This window comes from Galeopterus variegatus, unplaced genomic scaffold (assembly GCF_000696425.1).
Source record: "Galeopterus variegatus unplaced genomic scaffold, G_variegatus-3.0.2 Scaffold10308, whole genome shotgun sequence".
Classification (NCBI taxonomy): Eukaryota; Metazoa; Chordata; class Mammalia; order Dermoptera; family Cynocephalidae; genus Galeopterus; species Galeopterus variegatus.
The window spans coordinates 1-5,110 of NW_007736419.1; the positions used below are offsets into that span (position 1 = coordinate 1).

The 5,110-nt window shown below is 53.9% G+C and overlaps 1 pseudogene; it reads right to left on the minus strand.

Moving 5' to 3' along the window:
- Window positions 1-630: 630 nt before the first annotated feature.
- LOC103609921 overlaps window positions 631-5,110 on the minus strand; it is a 9,805-nt pseudogene continuing 5,325 nt past the window's right edge.

Here is a 5,110-nt window from a genome sequence, read left to right on the forward strand (position 1 = left end):
GTTCTGAGCTTGCAATTCCACCTGGGGCCAGAGCACCATCGACAACCGCACTACCATCACCTCCCTGGATCTGGATTCCTACCTCTGTTAATACAACCAAAAGCTGCACCCATTGTGGGATTATGAGGAGTTAAGGGTCAAAAAGTCCCACATCATTTCCAGGTGAATAGTTGTCAGAGGTGGCCTGTCCCATCTCTACTTATGTAATTGATATTTTGAAACTAAAATATGGTAGACTCTTGCATTGAATCCTTTTAAGTTTTCTCTTCTAGTTTGAGCCTGTCATTCTGGCCTGAGACTGGTTCTCAGAATATGTACTTTTCCTTCTGCCTCCCTTGAAATGGGAAATTATTCTAGGATGTGCCCCCGCCTCCACCTGTAGAGTCCTCCTTCAGGGACAACCACCAGAGCTGGATTCACATACTTAAGGAAGGCTGTTCCTTCAGCAGCCCATCCTGCCATCCCAGCTATAAGGGGGTACTGCATCAGCAAGGAGGGGCATTTACCCACTGGTGCCATGGAGTTCCCTGTGCCTGACCAGAGGTCCCCACCCATAGTGGGTACAGCTGCCCAGCATAATGGCTGCCTTCCCCCTCTCCACCAGCCCTGGAGGCCCCAGGCTCTGCCTACCAGCTCCTGGATGCCCTGGGCAATGGCCTTGTTCCAGGTGCTGATGATGGCCTCTGAGTTGTGCTGGATCAGGTACTCTGAGCCATCCCAACTCTGCAGCTGGAGGGACACAAGTCACTCAGTCATCCCTGGTTCCCTGGTCTGCCCTGATGGTAGGCCCGGGGAAGCAAGGTGGTACAGAGATGGAGGTGACGTGTTCCTGCACCCAGGAACTCAGAGCATAATGGAGCAAGGGCCTCACCCCAGGCCAAGGTCTTCCGCCTCACTTACAGCAGTTGGTGACAGCATCTCTGTGTTACAGATGAGCAAACTGAGGCTCAGTGAGTTTTAGCAGCTTACTCATGGGCACACAGCTAGTGAGTGATGGTGTGCAGATCTGCATGGCTCAATTGTCTGGTACACTTCCCCCATCCCGTCCTACCTCCCATGAGCCACAGAGCATGGCAGGCCTCACTCAGAGCCCTGGCCTACAAAACTAAGTGAAAGAAACCTCCTGTTGGAGACCCATGGCCTCCAGAACTAACAGTTAAGAAAATGGGGAGAGAGAGGATTTGAAAGCAGATCATGGCTGATGCTGGAGAAAGCAAACCCTCTCAAGTGGAGGGAGGATGGCCACCAGCGAGCCAGGAGGCAGGGGGTGCCTTGATTCCCACTCAAGACTGTCAGCCTTCCAAGAGTACCATCTGCCTTCCAGCCCTTGCCGGAAAACATGACTCAGAAAGGCCTACTCTGAAACTTTCATCAAAAGCCCAGTCAGGGGCCGGCCCGTGGCTCACTTGGGAGAGTGTGGCGCTGATAACACCAAGGCCATGGGTTTGGATCCTTATATAGGGATGGCCAGTTGGCTCACTTGGGAGAGCGTGGTGCTGACACCACCAAGTCAAGGGTTAAGATCCCCTCACTGGTCATTAAAAAAAAAAAAAAAAAAAAAAAAGCCCAGTCAGAAACATGACCTTTATAGGGAACTGTTTGAAGGATATCTCTCAAGGTCAGGGAAGGAACATGCCTAGCCAATGTGATGTCCCTCCCCAATTTGACACCATGGCAGACATTGCTAATTGATCATAGAACTCTACCCTGCCAAGCCTGGAGAAGGCTCCAGAATTCTTCTCAAAAAGGCCTCATACCTACTGATCAGAGTAACTCATGAGATGAAACCATTTTCCAACCCTGCTCTGTGGATAGCCTGGTTCTAGAACTGAATAAAGCTTGGTGAAACATCAGAAAACTACACACTGCAGGCTTTTTGCAGAAGTGCTTTTTCTGAGCTGAAATACAAGGTTATGCTTTTGGCTTTTATAACATGCTACCCGAGGCAGCCCTCAGACTGCCATGGAGCTCTTTTGTAGGGCACTGGCCTCATCCCCTGAGACCCCATGTTCGTGGAGCTACACACTAGAAATTTCTCCAAGAGCCAAGGGTTAGGGAAAAGTTTTGATTCCCTCAAAATCTGGACAGACTGTATTATTATTACCATTTTCAACATAAGAGCCGTGTAACTGATAGCCTTCTCTTTTCACCTTAGCCACCAGGAAAACTGGAGCTAAATTTTTTCCGACCACCTTGGCATCATCCGCCTCCCAATTCCTCTCCACCTTGACCTCATCTCTAACTTGTTTTGCCTGGCCCTGGCTTTTCAGTGGATTTTACCTGTTCACCACATGTGTTTTTGTTGTGATATGCCTCAAAATTTTTAGGGCCTGAGGTAGGGGTGAGACTGGTTTAAAAAACTCTCTCTAGTATCGCCATGTGCCACGTGAGACCCTGCCTCACTGTGTAAGGCCCTCACCAGATGTCTTCCCTGGACTTTGGGCTTCCCAGCCTCTGAAACTGTAAGGAATAAATATTGTTTCTTTGAAAATTAAAAAAAAAAAGTGCTTTAAAACAAGACAACACGTGGAACAGTGAAGGGCATGTCACTAAGAGGACCTTGCCTGGGTCTTCTCTCTCTTCCTGCCAGAGGAGCCTGACAAGCCTGTCCACTGCCCTGGTTGATTCACTGGGAACCCAGTGCAGTTGGAAGCTGGGCTCTGGCCAGCCAGAGCAGACTGCCCAGCCGAGCCAGTCTGAGCAAGCAGCCAGGGACGGGGACAGGGAGTCTCCTGTCTCTCTCAAGCCAGAGCAGCAGGGACGAGGGCGCCATTCTAGGCATGACAAAGTTTCATCTCCCAGAGATCCCCCACTTCTCACCACCCTCTGGGGCAAGGATTATTAACTCAGCTCCTTGAGAGGGAACTGCAGAATCCTTGATGCCAGAAAGGCTAGACAGATCCCCAAGGTAGGGGCAGCTTTGGCCTTGTGCTCTGAGAATTCCAGCCCCAACTCTTCCTTAGGTACCCCCTCTTGGGGCTTGCCCATAGTCAGGGCTATAGGCCACCAGTATGCCCCTTTCCTTCCTCTCCCCACCCCATCACTCATCTCCAGTGCACTCTTCTTGCTGGATTTGTCTTTGGGGGCCCGGGTGAGAGAGATCCCGGTCAGCTCCACTGAGTACTCAGGGGTGGGGAGCTTGGAAGGCTGCCTCTGTGGGGAGACCAAGGTTACAGAGAGCCCACAGCTCAGAGGGGCCTGCTACAGCCATGGCTCCCCATGGCTCTATGAACAGGATGGGGTCTCTGGCATGGCCAGGGAACAGCTCCGGGGGAAAGGGGCCCAAGGGTTCCTGGATCCCAGAGATCTTGGTGCTTCTTAACCCTGGAGCCTTCTGGCTGGCTTGTCCACTGCTGCCTGCCTCCCCAGGAGAGAAAAGGAAAGGAGCACAGCCCCCATCCTTGTGAGCAGGCATTCCCAGGCCCCAGCCTCCCTGCCCTCCTGGCTGGAGCTATACGGCCTCAAGGACTGCTCCCCATCCCCAAGGTGGCTGGAACTGCTTGTCCTGGGGTGACTCTGCTGTCATCACTCCCTCTCTGCCAAGACCCACCTCCTGTAACAGTCATGTGCTACTATCTCAGACCTGACCTTTCCCAAGCCAGATCAGATAAAGAGCAGATGGGGTGGTCCCTGGTCTGGGGGTCTGGGCTTCACCAGGCCAGCTGCAGCTGAGATCCTGGAGTCCTTGAAGAATGTCAGGATGCCACCCTCCAGCACTGTCCAAGAGGCACTCCAGTGCTTCTTCCTAGGTGGGAGTGGAGAAGTGGGGGTTAGGCAGGACTTAGATTTGGTCATGGGCNCTTCTTCCTAGGTGGGAGTGGAGAAGTGGGGGTTAGGCAGGACTTAGATTTGGTCATGGGCCGAGGCCCACCTCTCACCCCCAGGAGTAGGGCACAGAGCTCATAAACACATTCTGGGGCACCTGACCTTGAGGGTCTGACCCGACTCTAAAACCAGGTAGCCCAGGGACCTTGAGCAAGTCACTTTATCTCTCGGTGCCTCAGTTTCCTCACGGGACCTCTCATGAAGTTGCTATGAGGATTAATAAGCCTGGCATACAGGAAGTGCTCAGTGAATCTCATAACTCTGGCCCACCCTGCCCTGGTGTGGGTGCTGACACTCTCACTGGACCCGCTATCCCTTGTCCACCATCTTGGTGCGATGGAGCACATCTGCCTTGTCCAGAGTTTTGATCTAAGAGAGGGAAGTGAAAGAGAGGGTAGTTAATGGGGTGAGCCATGGGGGGCAGAGGCTAGTCTCCCCTTCAGCTGGCAACTCCCCACAGGCTGAGCTGAGTCTCCACTGAACCCATGTCACCGGCCCAGCCACCTGGCTGGGGGTGGGGGTGGGGGTGTGATGCCTGCTCCCACAGCAGCAGCAGCAGAGATTTCCTCCCAGCTCCCAACTTCACCCACTTCTGGGGCCTAGTGCTGGGGCCTATGGGGAAGATAGTTATATCCCATCCAGACCCTGTCCCCAGGACCTCCAGAAACCCCCCATTTCTTCTGTGGTAGTCCTGCCAAGGCCTACGTGCCCCCTCCCTTTCCTTCTCCTCTGGGGGCTGGCCTGGGCTGGGGCGTCACTGTCCTGGCTGGATTTGCAGATGCTTCAAGGGGCAGGGACAGGAACCTGGGGGGTAGCTCCCACTGAACGGAGTCATCTGGGTTGTAGACCTATGGCTTCCCGTGTTGGTCCTCCAACCTCACCCACTGTGGGAAGAGGAGAAGAGGGATGGTCAGGGCCCTCAGGCAGCTCTGGAGAGGCAGGAAAAGGTTCCCTCCAACCAGAGTCCAAGATAGCGTTAGGGACATTGGAGGTGACTCAGCATCTTGGCTGGCTTGGGCCCTGTGTGGAGCTGCAGTTTAGAGTATAAGGGGAGCCACAGTGAGGAAAGCTCGGGGGAGCGACCCACGGCTGTCCGGGACCATCTGCTCGTGCCCTTACCTGCTCGTGGGTGAAGTGGTTAGTGTACAGCGTCTGCTTGTCTGGGCCGATGTGACAAGACCAAGTGGGAGGTGTGGTCAAGGGAGAGGAAGGGCCGGGGTCACCTAAAGAGCCCACTGGGGAACAGTCCTCCTCGGGGTAAGTGGTCAGCGCCTCGGGGTAGTCC